The sequence below is a fragment of the Suncus etruscus genome, chromosome 1 (assembly GCF_024139225.1).
Source record: "Suncus etruscus isolate mSunEtr1 chromosome 1, mSunEtr1.pri.cur, whole genome shotgun sequence".
Lineage (NCBI taxonomy): Eukaryota > Metazoa > Chordata > Mammalia > Eulipotyphla > Soricidae > Suncus > Suncus etruscus.
The window spans coordinates 198,277,700-198,296,085 of NC_064848.1; the positions used below are offsets into that span (position 1 = coordinate 198,277,700).

Sequence of the window (18,386 nt, forward strand, 5' to 3'; positions counted from 1 at the left end):
GATTCGAACCAACCACCTTAGGTCCTGGGATCAGCTGCTTGCAAGGCAAATGCCGCTGTGCTATAGCTCTGGTCCCAAACTGGGAGTGTTACGGGCAATATAATGGAAGGCGTAGTAGACCCAGACCCATCTTGTCTTGTTTGGGTAATCAGCAAAGACTTCTTTTTTTGGTTTTCTTTGTTTTGTTTTGTTTTGTTTTGGGGCCACACCTAGAGGTACTCAGGGGTTACTGTTGGCTTTGCGCTCAGAAATCGCTCCTGGCAGTCTTGGGGGGCAGGGCAGAAGGGGAACTATGGGATGGTGAGGATTGAACCTGGGTCTGTCCTGGGTCAATGGTGTGCAAAGCAAACACTGCAATCACTCCAGCCCCAGCAGAGACATTTTTACAGGAAAGAAAGGTGTGGATAGTGGACCAGAGGGCAGGAAAACCCCTCTGGTGGATGGGTCCCCTGAAACACTCCATCTGTTTTATTAACTTTTTTTTTTTAATTTTGTTTTGGGGCCATGACCTGCAGCACTCAGGGCTTACTGCTGGTCTGTGCTCAGAAATCACTCCTGTCAGGTGATGGGATGCTGGGAATCGAACCTAGGTTGGTCCAGGGTTGACTGCATGCAAAGCAAACGCTGTGTTAATTCTCCAGCCCCTCTTTCTTTCTCCAGCACCATGAGATACAGAGTTAAAAGTTGTTGATGCTGTTTCAGTCATACGGTGTTCCAACACCCGTCCCTTCATCAGTGTTCCTTTTCCATCACCAGTTCCCCCAACTTCTTTCCCTCCTGTCTTGTCCACACCCACCCCCTCAAGCCTGCCTCTATGGCAGATGCTTTTCTTCTTTCTTTCACACCCGCCCCCTCCTTTTTTTCCTTTTTGGCACCCTAGATTGTGATGTTGTTACAGAAGGTATCGTGCCTATCTCTTTTCTTTCAGTACCCTATTCTTATCCAGAGCGATCATATTTAACTATTATTGTCATAGTGGTCCCTTCTCTGTTCTAATTATACTTATCATTTCTATTATCTTTGGGTATTATTCTCACACTATGGTTTCTTTTTTTCTTCTTCTTATAAATAAACTCCTTAATTGACTTACAGTGAGATACAGTCACAAAGTTGTTCCTGGTTGAGTTTCAGTCATACAATGTCTAACACTTGTCACCAGGACACATTTCCTGACACCTATGTCTCCAGTTTCCCTCCTGCCTTTCCCCTGCCTGTCTCTAGGGCAGACATTTTTCTTCTGTCTGTCTGTCTGTCTGTCTGTCTGTCTGTCTGTCTGTCTGTCTGTCTGTGTCACTCTCTCTCACTCACTCACTCACTCACTCACTCACTCACTCACTCACTCTCCCTCTTCCTCCTCTTTTTTTTTAAGACACTGTGGTTTGCAATAGTGTTACTGAAGGTGTTAAAAATATGAAACACTTAAGCATTTCTGTGTCATCCTTGCTCAGGGCTCATGCCGATCTTCTCCGTTTCTTTCCTATTTTAGTATCTGTGCTACTGAAACAAACACTGTGGGTTTTTCTTTGAATATCTCACACATGGGTGCCATGTTCTATGTCTGTCCCTCTCCCTCTGACTCATTTTGCCCCACATGATACTCTCCCTGTCTAAGCAAATTTCGTGACTTCATTTTTCCTAACAGCTGTATTAGGAAAAATATACATTCTACATTTTTTGTTTCTTTGGGGGCCACACCCAGCAGCGTTCGGGTTACTCCTGACTTTGTGCTCAGAAATCGCTCCTGGAAGGTTGGGGGTGGGTGATGACCATATGGGATGCCCGGGATCAAACCTGGATCCATCCCAAGTCAGCAGCATGTAAAGCAAACGCCCTATGGTTGTGCTATTACTCCTACGCCAGGAAAAATATACATTTTTCCTATTGTGTAGATATACCATTATTACTTTAGCCTCTCCTCTGGGCTCGGGCACTTGGGTGAAACAATCCACCTTACCTACAGACCTGGAAAAAAAAAAAGCCAGGGTGAGGCTGGGGTTCCTAGGACAATATGAAGAAGGCTGTCCTTTTCTTTTTTTTTTTTTTTGGATTTTGGGCCACACCCAGTGACGCTCAGGAGTTACTCCTGGCTATGTGCTCAGAAATCGCTCCTGGCTTGGGGGACCATCGGGGACACTGGGGACCAAACAGCGGTCTGTCCTGGTTCGGCTGCGTGCAAGGCGTGAATGCCCTACTGCTGCACTATCACTCCAGCCCCAGAAGGCTGTCCTTTTCTTTGGGTTTTAGGAACTTAATGCTAAACGAAGGATAAACTGTCCTTTACTTTGGCTTCTCTGCTCAGAGTTAAAACGAAGGGAACAAATATTCAAATCTGACGTGTGTGTGTGTGTGTGTGTGTGTGTGTGTGTGTGTGTGTGTGTGTGTTATTTAGGAAGGCTCTGCACTTGTTCTGCCTTGGGAAAAATTCAGGAATCTTCATGGATCCGTTCACTGGACTAACTTGGGGCACGCCCAAGTTTTGTGTTAACAGGTTCTGGTTAAGCAGCTTTGGGGAATGTGACCTGGGCACAATTGATTGCTTGTATTTAATTAACTATGTCTTCGGAATGTGTGTGTGTGTGTGTGTGTGTGTGTGTGTGTCTGTGTGTGTCTGTGTGTGTGCGTGTGTGAATATTCACTGTCCCTCCGTTTTGTTTACCAGAGGTCAATCCTCTTTTTTGGAAGCAACTGCCACTGGGCCACAAGCAGAAATCCAAGCAGATATTTTCTAGGGAAAAAAATATTCAATTTTCTGAACACACAGGAGAAAAAACCAGGTACCAGGACGAGTCAGCCGGGAGAAGAAGGGAGTCGGGGGGGGGGGGGGGGGCACGGTGGGTGGTTTCCAGGCGAGCTCCTGCTTGCAGTGATTCGGGCCAAGGACAGACGGGGACCGGGACAGGCCAGTCGGGCAGGAAGCGAAGGGGCCAGCGGGGAGCTGCTTCCGCCGGAGCGGGGCCAGGACAGCAGGGAAGCTGCATCGGGCCGGGGACCGGACAGTGCTTCTGGGACTTGGGTAAGGCGAGGCATGGCCGGGGTCCGGGTCAGGTCGGGTCGGGTCCCAGGTTGATAGGCAGTTGGGGTGCTGGTCCCAGCCCCCTTTTCTCTCTCCTGCTCACTGTTTTGTCCAGTGGCCGTTTAAAGGAGTTGCAGAGAGTTTTAAAAATGCAATTAGGCTTGCAACCTGGTGCAGGAGGTTGGGGGGGCGTTGCTACCTTAAACATTAGGATTCGAGATGCAGGTCTTGGTCGGGGGTCGTGGACATCCCCAAAGCCCTTCTTTGGGCTTCGCAGCCCACCTGGTCCCTGCAGCTTAGCAGCTCCAGATTCGCTTGGGAAAGTGAGTGGGAACACAGGACTTTGATTTGTTTATTTATTTGGTTTGGGGGACACACCCGCTTGTGCTCGGGGCTTACCCCAGGCTCTATGCGCAGTGGTCCCTCCTGATGCGCCTCCAGGACCAAATGGCATACTGGAGATCCAACCACCTCTGCTGTGTGCATTTGGGGAAATGGTTTGGGCCAACCCGGCTGTGCTCAGGGGTTATTCCTGGTTCTGTGCTCAGAAATCACTCCTGCCAGGCTCGGGGGACTATATGGGATGCTGGGGATCGAACGCAGGTCTGTCCGGGTTGACAGAGTGTAAGGCAAATGCTGCTTTCACTCCAGCCCCATTATTTTATTTTTGTTTTCAGGCCACACACCCAACAGCCCTCAGGGGTTACTCTTGACTCTAGGCTTAGAAATCATTCCTGGCAGGTGCTATTGCTCTGGCCCTTTCTGAATCTCTCTCTCTCTCTCTCTCTCTCTCTCTCTCTCTCTCTCTCTCTCTCTCTCTCTCTCTCTCTCTCTCTCTCTTTTTTTTTCTCTCTCTCTCTCTCTCTCTCTCTCTCTCTCTCTCTCTCTCTCTCTCTCTCTCTCTCTCTCTCTCTCTCTCTCTCTCTCTCTCTCTCTCTCCCCTCCTTTTGTTTTTGGGTCTCTCTTCTCTTTTTAGTTTTTGGGTCACACCTAACAGCACTCAGGGGTTACTCCTGGCTCTGTGCTCAGAAATGGCTCCAGGCAGGCTGGGGGGACCATATGGGATGCCGGGATTTGAACCACCGTCCTTCTGCATGCAAGGCAAATGCCCTACTTCCATGCTATCTCTCTGCCACCTCCCCCCCCCTTTCTAATCTCAATCCACCACTCTGATTTTCAGTGTCTGCCCAGTTACCATCCCCAGCTGCTGTGTAGGGTCCCCCTTTCTCCCCTCTTCTTTTCACCACACTGGCTTCTTGTCTTTCTGGGACAGCTCTTTCTGGGACAGCCCCTTTCTCACAGGGACGAGGTGATAACTCATGGAGTTTCCCTACACCGTGCCCCAAAAATCCAGGAGCATTATTTGTGACACTGACCTTTTTGAAAAATTTATTCTATTTTTGGGCTATACCCAGCAGTGCCCAAAGCTGGCTCAGCATTCAGGAATTACTGGTGGTGCTTGGGGGAGGACCATATTCAGTATCAGAACAAAGCAAGCTCCTTCCCCACTACATTGTAACTCTGGCTTCACACTGACTTCCCTATTACAGGCCCTGAATCACCTAAAGGTTGGCACCAGTCAGCTAATTGCTCCATTCAGTTGGTGGCCTTTTGGGGGAGACACTTTCCTTCCACACAAACTTTTTTTTTTTCAAAGGAAGGAGACACACCAAGTTATGCTCAGGATTCTTTGCTCAGGGATCACTCCTGGCAGAACTCAGGGCCTATAGGTGATGCCGGGCATCAAACCTGGTCGGCCATATTCAAGGCAAGTACCCTATGAGCTGTGCTATATCATTGCCTTCCTCTCACTTGTATAGTTTTGTAATTTTCTCTCCTGTCCGGGTGCTAAGGCTAAGGACATCACTTTGGGACTTCTCTGATTTGTACAGTTGGGGCAGGTTGATAGTTTTTTACTCTATTCCCATGGTGAGGGCCTTGGGTCTCTTTCAAAGGCATTTTCAGTTTTGGCAAGCAGAGCCAGAATGTGCCAGTCATATGGCCATGCCCGGGTCAGACCTGCTCAGTTCACTACACCCGCGTGCCATGAAACCCACCGTCCATGTGCCAGGTTTCTCATGTAGCCACTTTGTACGACCTCATGAGAAATGGGACTCAGGTTAGAGATCTCAGCAGCAAATGATCTCTAAAGGGATCATTAGTATTTAGTTCTAACTGCTGTCTTTTCAAATGGGGTCTTCTGGGGTTGCTCAGAATCAGAGAAATCACAGTTGACGTCATGTGTGTGTGTGTGTGTGTGTGTGTGTGTGTGTGAGAGAGAGAGAGAGAGAGAGAGAGAGAGACAGAGACAGAGAGAGATTTAAGGACTTATGTTGCATGCAGGAGAGACAGAGAGAGAGACAGACAGACAGAGAGACAGAAAGAGACAGAGAGAGACAGAGAGACAGAGAGAGAAATTTAAAGTACTTACCTTGCATGCAACTGGTCTGGGTTTAATCCCCAGCACCATATGGTTCCCTGAGCCCGCCAGGAATGATTCCTGAGAGCAGAACCAGGAGTAACCTCTGAGCACTACTGGGAGTGACCCAAAAACTAAAAATAAATAAATAAAAAAATAAGAAAGGCATAAAAGTATTTTAAAAAAGATTTCTTTTCCAGTCCATATTCTTCCTTGAACACGAATCTCATTTCCTTGTCTGCTTCTTTACTTGTTTCTTTCCACTCTGGAGAAGCCCATGTTTTCTTTTCAAACAAGTACTTCAACTCTCTTTATAGCTCTGTTCCTTTATAGCTTTCTAATTAAGTTTCAATAAAATAGTTTCTTGCTTCACACACACATAACTGGAAAATAGGTTAAGATAAGACAGAAACTGTTGCAATGCTGCTGGAAAACTCTCAGCCATGCCTTGCACGCCTCATCTTCAGAGAGGAGGGAGGATCCTGCTTCCTGGGGCCCTATTCTCCTGTCTGGGCTCATCATGAAACTGAAGGTTTGGAGCAAAATGTTGGGAGCATTCTTCACGACTGCACAGCGCCATGAAGTATATTCTTTATTTGCTTAATTTATTTGTTCATGCAACAGTGTTTTTAGACAGGAAAATACATACCAGGTCAGTGTCAAAGGGACATGTCAAAGGGACTGGAAACAGTGTTGTTGGTTGAGAATGTGACAAGAGTCCCTCAAATTTTTTTTTGTGTGTGGTTTTTGGGTCACACCCGGCAGTGCTTAGGGGTTACTCCTTGGCTCCGTGCTCAGAAATTGCTCCTGGCAGGCACGGGGGACCATATGGGACGACGGGATTCGAACCGATGATCTTCTGCATGAAAGGCAAACGCCTTACCTCCATGCTATCTCTCCGGCCCCCTCGAGTCCCTCAATTCTTGCTGGTTCTGTCTCCATGAAAGATAGTATGGTGTATGTAAATGATACTGGGGAGGTCAGATCCAAAGATGTAGAAGTCACGTGAGTAGAGAAGCACCCACCAGCCACTTTGGGACAGTAACTATTGTAGGTGGGGAATGGATATTTATATTAGGGGAGAGTAGGGTGTGGACTCCGTGTCAGCCAATCAGGTAGGATGTAAGAGGGTATTAAAACAAGGTGTGTGCTTCTGTGTTTAAGGAAGACAGGGAATAGGAAAAGCAGGGTGAATACTCTGGGTGTTCAAACAGGGTGAGTGCTTAATGTGATTTGCTACAGTGATTGGACACAAATCATGAACAGAGGAGCCAGAGCAATAGGACAAAGAGAGGAATGCTTGCCTGGTATGCAGTCAACTATATGGTCTAGAGTGATATACCAGGAATGATCTCTGAGCTCAAAGTCAGGAGTAAACCCTAAACACCACCAGTGTGGGCCTTCTCCCATCACCAAAAAAAAAAAAAAAAGCAAGAATTAAAACTTGGAGATTAAGAGGTGGTGCAGCGGTGGGGCATTTGACTTGCATGTGGCTGACCTAGGAAGGACCGAGATTCGATCCCCCAGCGTCCCATGCCAGGTCCCCAAGCCAGGAACAATTTCTGAGCACATAGCCAGGAGTAACCTCTGAGCATCACTGGGTGTGGTCCAAGAACCAAATAAATAAATAAATAAAACTTCCTTATAGATCTCCCCAATATGAAAATGTTAATTTGCAGAGATAAATGCATAACTCTGTTCATGGTAGTACTTGGTATATATACTAGCTTGGAATATATGGAAGAACCCCAGTGAATCCTGGTGAATGCTAAGGAAGTTGTGGCCTACGCAATGGAATGAGCAAAGATGAAATTGTGCAGTTTGCTGTGATGTGGGTGAAACTGAGGCTGTCATCTGAGGAAAATCAGAGAAGTGAGGACAAGTGTGAGATAATCTTCTCTGTGGTCTGTAGAGAAACCAAACAGTATTGAGCGGCCGGAGAGATAGCACAAGGGCAGGGTGTTTACCTTGCATGCGGCTGACCTGGGATGGATCCGGGTTCACTTTTCACATCCCATATGATCCCCTGAGCCTACCAAGAGTAATTTCTGAGTGTAGAGCCAGGAGGAGTGACCTCTGAGCACACCAGGTGTGGCCCAAAACCAAAAAAGGAAATTAAAAAAAGGAGAAAAAAAAAAAGAAGTAGCAACAAGCAAATGTGTGTAAATCATTGTATCTCTAATGAGGTCACTGAGTCATTATAGCAAAGTGTAGTAAGCTCTTGTTGGTAGCTGGCCATTCTGTTATTTCTTTTATTTCGGAACGTTAAGTGACTTCAGCTACATGTTGGCATCTAAATTGGTGTGTTCCTGTGGGGGTGACAATATTAAACAAAAATGAAGTTTGCATAGCTGCATTTTCAGGCATGAGGTCCAGGAATTTAAAGAATTATTATTGTTTTTTTTTTTTTTTTTTTTTGGTTTTTGGGTCACACCCAGTGTTGCTCAGGGGTTACTCCTGGCTGTCTGCTCAGAAATAGCTCCTGGCAGGCACGGGCGACCATATGGGACACCGGGATTCGAACCAACCACCTTTGGTCCTGGATCGGCTGCCTGCAAGGCAAACACCACTGTGCTATCTCTCCGGGCCCAAGAATTATTATTGTTACTGTGACATTCGTGGGGCCCATTTTCAGCTGCCAGGTCTTCTGGACGTACAAGAAGATGGGGAGGACTCCCACATTTATTTCAAAATGGTTCTGATGGTATCAGCCCAAATACTGGTCTATCTGGAGTTTGGGTAGAGAGTCTGCAGAGAGTCTACTGTCCTCTTGGCACCAGGTTAGTTCAACTGTACTACACCTCCCCCCAAGTATTTATTTTTTAATTTTATTTATTAATTGATTGACAGATTGATTGGTTTTTGGACTACATTCAGCAGTGCTCAAAGGTCACGCCTGGCTCTGCACTCAGAAATCGCCCCTGGCAGACTGGGGGACTATATGGGATGCCAGGAATCGAACCGGGTCCCTCCCGGGTCGGCCGCATGTAAGGCAAATGCCCTACCGCTGTGCTATCTCTCTGGCCCCACCCCCCAAGTATTTTTGGAACTCAGAATCTACTATTGGTCCCCACACTTGGAGAACAGGCAGTCAAGGCAGGTGTCTGCTTTGAGGCTGGAGAGATGAAGTAAAGAGGTGGAACTAGCATGCTCTGGGTGGCACAGGGAATGACACTGGGAGAGAACTGAGTTACAGGGTCACACCAGGGCAGAACAGAAGGGTGTTCTGGGCAAAGGGAAGCCTAGGTGTCCAGGGCAAGGCTAATTTCCTAAGTGTTGGAACCTCCTTTGATGCTGTTCCTAACCACCTGGCAGATGGACCTCGTAGCAGGGGTCTCAAACTCTCGGCCCGCGGGCCGTTTGCGGCCTTCCGTACAACATTTTGTGGCCCTGCCCTAGAGGAATCTTTTTTTGTTTTGCTTTGTTTTAGTTGTCTGGGTCACACCCCCCACTGTTCAAGGCTTACTACTGACTTTGCACTCAAGGATCACCCCGACTTTGCCTCCTGCGGCCCCCAGGTAAATTGAGTTTGAGACCCCTGCAGAGCAACTATTCTAGAGTTCTCCTTGAGGCAAATGCTTCAGAGACAACTGCTCCAGATATGGGGAAGGACAGCACAAAGAGAGGCACAGTTTCCCTAAGATTTGTGGTCGCTCTCAGGCTGTCCTTCCTCCCTCACAGAGAGCTCAAGTTAATGAGATGCCTAGTGACTTTGTGGTCATTATAGTCACCAATTATGATGCTCCTTAGACCCCAGACTCCCCTAATCCCCATTGTTTAAGTTTAAACTTCTTTCTGGCAACTCATGTCCCCCTGGCTGACCTTCTTTTATACACTTAAAAAAAATTTTTTTTTTGGTTTGGAGGCCATACCCAGCAGTGCTCAGGAGTTACTCCTGGCTCTGTTCTCAGAAATCGCTCCTGGGGTCCTGAGCGATGGCACAAGCAGTAAGGCATTTGCCTTGCACACATTAACCTAGGAGGGACCGTGGTTTGATCCCCCAGCATCTCATATAATTCCCCAAGCCAGGAGTGATTTCTGAGCACAGATCCAGGAGTAACCCCTGAGCATCACCAGTGTGTCCCAAAAAGCAAAATAAAAGGAAAACAAAGAAGTTGCTTTTGGTAGGCTTGGGGGACTATATAGGATGCTGGGAATAGAACCTGGGTTCATCCCAGGATGTGTGCAAGGCAAATGCCCTACCACTGTGCTATCAGTTCACCCCCACCTTTTATATCTTTTATAACCCTGGCCATGTTGCCCTACACACACATCTCTTTCTCTTGCCCTATATTAGCAATGTTAGAAAGAAATCAAGTGTCTCTGGCCATCATCAGTCTGGGACCCGTTCTTTACCGGTCATCAGCTGGGGGGTAACATCCTCGGTCTCAAACACTCGGGTTGGGGAGGACAGAACTTGACCTTCCCTGCCTGACTGGGTTGATGCACTAAGGAACACTGAGAAGGCTTTCATGGCCTGAGTCTCTGAGTGGCTGACTTAACCCAAAACGTCACATTTGCAGGCAGCTGGGCTCAAGCCTATTTGAAACTTGATCATGTCTGATATGAGCGTTAGTGGGGCCGCTGAATGGCTTCCAAGAGGACAGTGATGGATGGTTTTTTGTTTTTTGTTTTTTGGCCACACCTGGTGACACTCAGGGGTTACTCCTGGCTATGCGCTGAGAAATCGTTCCTGGCTTGGGGGGACCATATATATGGGATGCCGGGGAATCCAACCGAGGTCTGTCCTGGGTCAGCCATGTGCAAGACAAATGCCATACCACTATGCTACCACTTCGGCCCAAGATGGGTGGTTGGGATGCTTGAGGCTTTAGAGTGCAAGTGGGCAACCCAGTGAGAAGATGATTAGAGGGTGGGAAGCAGGGAAGATGGTACAAGTGAGGCTCTCTGGTGTGCCCGCTGTCAGCTGAAAAACACAGCATGGTTCTTTTTTTAATTTTTAATTTTATTTCTTTTTTTTAAACTTAAATACCATGGTTACAAGGTTGCTCCTACTACAGTTTTTTGTATTCACAGATAAAGTTGTTCATGGTTGAGTTACCGTCATACAATGTACAACAACTTTCACCAGTGTACATTCCAGAGAGGATGAGGGGGAAACTGTTGACATTGATGGCGGGAAATGCTCGGCAAAGTTCTGGAAATACTTATAAAATCAAACCAAGAGGACTTATGGAGGAGGGTCAGAGTTCCTCAGAACCCTTTGAGGACAGGTTCTACAGAAATTAGGCAAGTGAAAACCCAGTGGGGTTACTCAGTTTGGAAGTCCTGAGTTTACCAACAAATGCAGGATTGGAACTTGAGTAAGAAAGAGACTTAGGGGAACCTAAGATAGCACAGCAGTAGGGCGTTTGTCTTGCATGCAGCTGACTCATTACGAATGGTGGTTCGAATCCCAGCATCCTATATGGTCCCCTGAGCATACCAGGATCAATTTCTGAGTGACAGCAAAGAGTAACCCCTGAGCACCACCAGGTGGGACCCCAAAACAAAAAAGAAAAACAAAACAAAAAAAAAAAAACAAAAAAGAAAGGGACTTAGGGATGCCTATTGAATTCTAGGGAGTAAGTTGCTAGGAGAATCAGAGTGCTGATTCTTTCCTTGATGGGACAAAAAGGTAAACATGTAATATAAATAAATGCATGATCTCAGACAGTATTTTCTCACAATAATTAGCCTTGAGTTGTATTTTCTAATTTTATTTCATTTTGGGGAGACACAACTGTCTGTGCTTAAGAGCTCTTCTCAAGTGCTCAGAGCACCTGGCAGTGGCAGGATTCAATCCTGGAGCCTCATACAAACAAGGGCTTGGCCACAGCCGCAGGCCTCTGTTGAATTGCATTTTAAAAATATTTTGTTTGGTGGGGGAGAGGGAAACTCAGCAGTGTTCAGGGGCTAGTCCTGGCTCTGGCTGGCAAGGGGGATCATATGGGTGCCAGGAATCTAATGGAGAAAGGGGTTGGAGGTGTGGGGGTCAAGGGGTACGTTACTGAATTTTTTTGTTGTCTTTCCTCTAGGATCTGAAAAGGCTTTGTAAATAGTCTTCTGTGGTCATTTTGACTTGGATATGGGAGGCTTTATGTTTCCATTTTTGGGTCATACCCAGTGGCGCTCAGAGATTACTCCTGGCTCTGAGCTCAGGGGTCATTCCTAGCAGGCTCAGGGAACCATATAGGATGCTGGGGATTGAACCTGTGTTGGCCACATGCAAAGCAAATGCCCTACCCTCTGTGCTATCACTCCTGCTGTTGGGAGGCATTTTAAAAAATAATTTAAAAAATTGAATCACCATTGAAATACAGTTACTAAGTTGTTCAGGACTAAGTTTCAGTCATACAATGTCCAACACCCTTTACTAGTGCACATTTCCTGCCACCAATGTCCCCAGTTTCTCTGCTGTTCTTCTTCCTTTTCTTCTTTCTCTTCTTCCTTTTCCTCCTCCTCTTCCTCTCCCCCCTATTTTTGGTGTTTTTTTCTTCCTTTTCCTCCTTTTTCTCCTCTTCTCTCCCTTATCTTTTGGTGTTTTTTGTTTGCTTGTTTGGTTTTTGGCCACACTCACTGGTGCTCATGAGTTTCTCCTGACCCTGTGCTCAGAAATCACTCCTGACAGGCTCCAGGGGCCATATGGGATGTCAGGGATCGAACATGGGTTGGCTCCATGCAAGGCAAATGCCCTACCTTTTGTATAATTACTATGGCTTCTTTTTCTTTTCTTTTTATTTATTTTTTTGGTTTTTGGGTCACACCCAGCAGTGCTCAGGGGTTACTCCTGTCTCCAGGCTCAGAAATCGCTCCTGACAGGCTTGGAGGACCATATAGGATGCTGGGATTTGAACCAATGACCTTCTGCATGAAAGGCAAATGCCCTACCTCCATGCTATCTCTCCGACCCCATGGCATCTTTTTCTTTTCTTTTCTTTTCTTTTTTTAAGCACTATGGCTTACAATAGTTACTGCAGGGTTATCATGTCTATCACTTTCCCTCTTTTCAGCACCCAGTTCTTGTCCAGAGTGATCATTTCTATCATTGTAATGGTGGTCCCTTCTCTGCCATAACTCCCTAATTACACTCCCCTGCTCTTTGTGACAAGTTTCCTCCCATGGACTGGTCCCCCTGGGCTTCATCTTTTATTGGTGTTTTACTTCCATGAACAACCAAGTTGTTCAACTCGGCTCTTACCTTGTTCAGAGCCCTTAGGGAGTCGTTGCAGCAAGAGGACAGCAGGGGGCGCTCGGTTCCTTAGCTAGACCTTGGTATTGGCCCACTTGGGGAATGTTCTTTGCAAAGCAAGATGCAGGTTTGGAAAGGAGCTTTTCTAAATGTGTGAAGGGACCTTTTAGCAAGCAACACGTCTAAATTGTCTTTACGTTGGTTGTTTTGAATAATGCGCATACGCATTACAAATGCTGGATCCCTTCTAAGTAAATCCCACATCTGGATGAATGTATTAAAATAAGGATTCTCAAACATTTTCTTTCCAGAATACTAGAGAAGTACAGAAACCTAAGTGCAATAAATACTTCTCATTTAAAAGGATTTTCTGATTTTGGATCCATTTTCCATATATCACTTGACCTTTTGTTGTTTTACGGGGAAAAAACCTCTACACTAGACATCATTAGAGTATAAAATTGGTAACTGTTAAGAAGGATCTGGGAATAGTATTGGTTAAGGAAGAATATATATATATCTTATCTGGGATATCTGAATAGAACAGCTTCTTGTTTGTTTGTTTGTTTGTTTTGTTTTGTTTTGGGGCCACACCTGGTGGCACTCCTGGCTCTCTGCTCAGAAATCGCTCCTGTCAGGCACAGGGGACCATATGGGATGCTGGGATTCAAACCACCATTGGTCCTGGGTCAGCGCTTGCAAGGCAAATGCCCTACTGCTGAGCTATCTCTCTGGCCCCTGGATAGAACAACTTTTATGTTTGTTTTGTGTTTTGGGGTCACACTCGAGTGGTGTTCAGGGTTTACTCCTGTGTCACTCTTGGAAGGCTGGGAAGACCATTTAGGATGCTTGGAATCAAACTAGGGTCAATTATGTGCAAGGCACTTTTTTGTTTGTTTGTTTTCAGGGCCATACCTGGCTATACCTGGGAGTGCTCAGGAGTTTCTCCTGGCTCTGCACTCAAGAATCAGTCCTGATGGACCACTGTGCTATTGCTCCATCCCCCTTTTTAGTACTTTTGATATTTACATTTTATTTTTGTTTGGGAGACACACCCAGCAGTGCTCAGGGGTTACTCCTGACTCTATGCTCAGGGATCATTCCTGGTGGTGGTCAGGAGACCAACTTTTCTAATTTTTACATCATTGAAACAGTTAGAACGTGTGTGTGTGTGTGTGTGTGTGTGTGTGTGTGTTGTTTGTTTTTGGATCACAAAGGCAGCACTCAGGGGTTACTCCTGGCTCTGCAATCAAAAATTGCTCCTGACAGGCTTGGCGGGGGCTATATAGGATTGTGGGAATCAAACTGGGGACTACCTGGGGTTGGATGCATGCAAGGCAAACGCCCTACCACTGTGCTATCTCTTCGGGCCCCTAGAATCTTTTGTGATATGTTATATCAGGACACCTAAACTTACTGAAATAGTATATTTATGGGTTTTTTGTTTGTTTGTTTTGTTTTTGGGCCACACCTAATTTGTATGGCTCAGTGGTTACTCCTGGTAGGCTCAGGAGATCATATGGGATGCCAGGGATTGAACCCTGGTCGCTGCATGCAAGGCAAATGCTCTACCTGCTGCGCTATTGCTCCAGCCCCAGAACATTTAGGTATTTTGAGGGGCAGTTTCCATACGATAAGAACTGGACCTACTTGGCAGCAGAGTTTTTAGATTTTGGTCCTCAGGGTCCTTATAGAAAGTATTCAGGGCCTGGAGAGATAGCACAGCAGCGTTTGCCTTGCAAGCAGCCGATCCAGGACCAAAGGTGGTTGGTTCGAATCCCGGTGTCCCATCTGGTCCCCGGTGCCTGCCATGAGCTATTTCTGAGCAGACAGCCAGGAGTAACCCCTGAGCACCGCCGGGTGTGACCCAAAAAAAACCAAAATAAAAAGAAAGAAAGTATTCAGAACCTGAGAGGAGTGCCTGTTTCCTTGCAAATTAGTTAGGATGGGTCTGAGGACTATTGTACCACGTGTGGCTTTGCTATTCCTTTTTCTCTGCCTTATCATCTCATTCGTACATTTGAGACATATGGGATGTGGACGGATCTCGGTCAGCCATGTGCAAGGCAAATGTCCTACCACTGTGTCACTGCTACAGTCCCGATATATATATGTATATTAAGTTTTTGGGTCACATCCGGCAGTGCTCAGGGGTTGTTCCTGGCTCTACTCTCAGAAATTGCTCCTGGCTGGCTCAGGGGACCATATGGAATGCTGGGATTCGAACCACCATTCTTCTGTGTGCAAGGCAAATGCTCGACCTCCATGCTATCTCTCTGGCCGCCGGCATATATTTCTTTACTAAGACATAATTAAGTTCAAGCAACAACTCTAGGAAATGTACTTATGTACTGTAATAGAATTTTGCAGAAATTAAAAGCCAGGGATAGAGAGTACATGCCTTGTGCGATTGGGATTCTGCATTCAATGCCTAACACTGCAAAAAAAGTTACTGTACTTTTCGTACCATATGACGCACCTCCCCACAAAGAGGGGGGGGGAATGTCTATGCTTCTTATGGAGTGAATGCTGTCTAGCACTGAAGTTTGAGTGCAGGGGAGGAGAGCAAATATGAACCACTTGACATTGCAGTGTTAGGCCCCCTTTATTTACATACTACATAGTACAAGCAATCAGATTATCATATTTTAACTGTGATATATAAAGTTTTGTTTAAGACCATTTGATTGGGTCAGAGTGGAAGCACAGCGGTAGGGCATTTGCCTTGCACGTGGCTTGCCCAGGATGGACCCAGGTTCGATCTCAAGCATCCCATATGGTGTGCCCCCCCACCCCGAGTTAGGAGCAATTTCTGAGCACAGAGCCAGGAGTAACCCATGAGCGCCACCGAATCTGGGCCCCAAACAAAAAATATAGAACAAACAAACAAAGACTCTTGGATCGCTGCTGCGACTTTTTTCTTTTATAGTAATGAAAAAGTATTTAAAAATATTTTCTTACTTTCTGATCTAAAAAAGAGTTAGGTAAATTTGTTTAACTAGCTGTGGACCAGCGTATTGTAAATATACTTTGGCCTAGCAGGTTGGTTGTTCCCAGCCGCCATCTCCTGACATCGTCTTGCATTGCACCATTTGCTTTAGATTATTACTATTTTTTTTCTTTTGGATTTTTGGGTCACACCTGGTGCCTCGGGAGGGGTTACACCTAATTTTGTGCTCAGAAATCACTCCTGACAGGCTTGGGGGATCATAGGTGATGCTAAGAAATCGAACCGGGATCCGTCCTGGGTCCTGGGTCGGCTGTGTGCAAGGCAAACACCCTATCGCTCTGCAATCACTCCGACCTCCCAGAATATTTTTTTTCTTGTTTTCCTTGTCTAAAAACTATGTGCATCTTATTGAGTGAAAAATATAGTGTTTTGAGAGCTTGAATGCTGAATGCAGTTATTTAAAACAAACAAATAAAAAACCACCACAAACCAATCAGTCTCTTTTTAAATAAGAAAGGCAAACATTTATTGCAAATCTAGAAGTACCAGAAGAATCACTAATACAGAAAGAAATCAGCAATCTGTCCTCATTTTCCTCCAAACACCTCAAACCTCTACTGGTGTATGTACTGTTCATGGAGGACACGTCCATTTTTTTCTTTCCCATGCAGTGAGCAGAATGCACTTAGTGCAGACTTCTCAGCAATGAGTCTATAAATATGAAATTGCAGCGAACATTCCTCGTAAAAAAAGGTTGTAAAGTGCTGAAGTCACGTGTCTGCACAGCCCTAAACCCGCCACAAATCCTTGTCCAGCTGTGAACAGGACTAAATTGGGGCGTTGGGTTGGGTGGAGGGGAGATCTGGTTTGGTTCGACATTTGATGATCTCTCCCCCACCCCAAAATTTTTCCGATTGTCCTAACTCTATGGCTGAGAAAAGAAGAGGTGAGGTGGTGAGGAAGTAAACTACGTTTCATTTCAGCGCCCCAAAATGTTCAAGCTTGTCGAAGTACCTGTAACCAAACGAGGCTTGTTACAAAATTTCCCCCTGAGTTGTCCTAAATGATGAGGAAAACACAGACGAAAGGAAGGAGGATGGATGGATGAATGGATGAATGAAGCAGTTAGTTGTCTGTTGGGACTTGAGGTGGGGGCAAGAGCACCACCCCACCCTCAACCCCATCTGCCTCCTGGACTGAAAAAAATGCGGACATACTTTTTTACATGCAATGTCATTGGAAAGAAACGAAAGAATAGCACATTGCCTGGTAACTATGGCATCTGGGTGAGACCAAAGCTTCAACAAAAAACAATGAGGGGCCGGAGCAGTGGTGCAAGCGGTAGGGCATTTGCCTTGCATGCAGCTGACCTAGGACAGACCTCTGCGTCCCATATGGTCGCCCAAGTCAGGAGTGATTTCTGAGCACATGGCCAGGAGTAACCCCTGAGCGTCACCAGGTGTGGCCCCAAAAACAAAACAAACAAACAAACAAACAAACAAAAAAACAATGAGATATGCGGACGATTCAGCGCAATAAAACTGGAGATCCAAAAACATCCTCGAGTATTCTTGGGTGAAGAAACAGATGATGTTCAGAAGATAAGGCAATTTGATTTTCCTTATTCTTTCTTCCCAAAAGAACATAGGCAGCCCTCCCCTCTCTCTCTGTCTCTCTCTCTCTCTGTCTCAGGGGACTATACAAGAGGTCAAGGGCAAGGTGAATTCCCTGCCCACTGAGCTATCTCGCTGGCCCCCTGCAGGATCTCTCTCTCTCTCTCATCTCACCGAAGAATCTTTCCAACTTGACCTTCTGGAAGAAAAGCAAAGTTGCCAAGGTCAGAATATCCTTCTAGTCAACTGTAGGATAACAGAAAGGTACAGTGCTGCTTAGGCCTCAGGTTTTCTTTCTCTTGATTGCTTTAATCATCTTTGAATAACTTAATAATAAATAGTCATTTAAATTAAAGACACTACGATTATGGTTTTTCTTTTTTCCAAATAACTAAAAGCAAAAGGAAAAACATAGGTCTGAATGCTGTTTTAGTTAGTCTGACTGGAAACACTTCTGGTAATGACTGGCAAAAAAGAAAAAAAAAGAAAAGAAAGAAAGAAAGAAAAAGAAAAAATAAGTGTTAATCTTCACATTTATGAAATTCAAGTTGTGGATATATCTGACAGTTTCTGTTTAGGAACCAAAGGTTTGGTGTTCAACGGGATTTCCTTCCCATAGGGTCTTTGGAAAATTAAGAGGTCCTAATGGGCAAATGGAATTTTTCAAAGATGTTTAAACAGTTTCTCCCTGTTTCTAAAAAAATGCAGATGAAATCCATTTAAAAATGATTTCATTTCTGAATGATTCATTTCATTTCTTTCTTTTGATTTTTGGGACATACCCAGTAGTGCTCAGGAGCTACTCTAGGTGGGATCCCTGGCAGGGCTGGGGTGCTGGTGGTGGTGGGGGCATATTTGGTGCCAGAAAAGTGGTGTATAAGGTGAATAAATGTCTTAATCCACACGAGATCTCTTCAGCCCCTCAATTTCCCGTCCATGAACCTGGGTTCCAGGTTGTTTGAGAAGACAGTAGTTTAGTAGGAGAGTGCTCGGACAATCTCTGCCAATCCACGTCATTCTTATCAGTGCTCCGGAGTCTCTTCCATTGACCTCCCCGTTGCTCCTGACAATGGCCAGTTGCACATATTGGGGAAGAGTCTGGGGTTAGGTTTTGTTTTGGAAAAGAAAAAAGAAAAAAAGGGCCAAATTGAAAGCAAGAAACAGGGGGGCCGGGCGGTGGCGCTAGAGGTAAGGTGCCT

The 18,386-nt window shown here is 45.7% G+C and overlaps 1 non-coding gene across 1 annotated transcript; it reads right to left on the reverse strand.

The window, feature by feature from the left end:
• Positions 1-1,404: 1,404 nt before the first annotated feature.
• Positions 1,405-1,510, reverse strand: LOC126029303 (U6 spliceosomal RNA). The gene has a single exon (XR_007502928.1). It is a non-coding gene; the product is annotated as a U6 spliceosomal RNA (small nuclear RNA).
• Between the last annotated feature and the right edge of the window lie 16,876 nt (positions 1,511-18,386).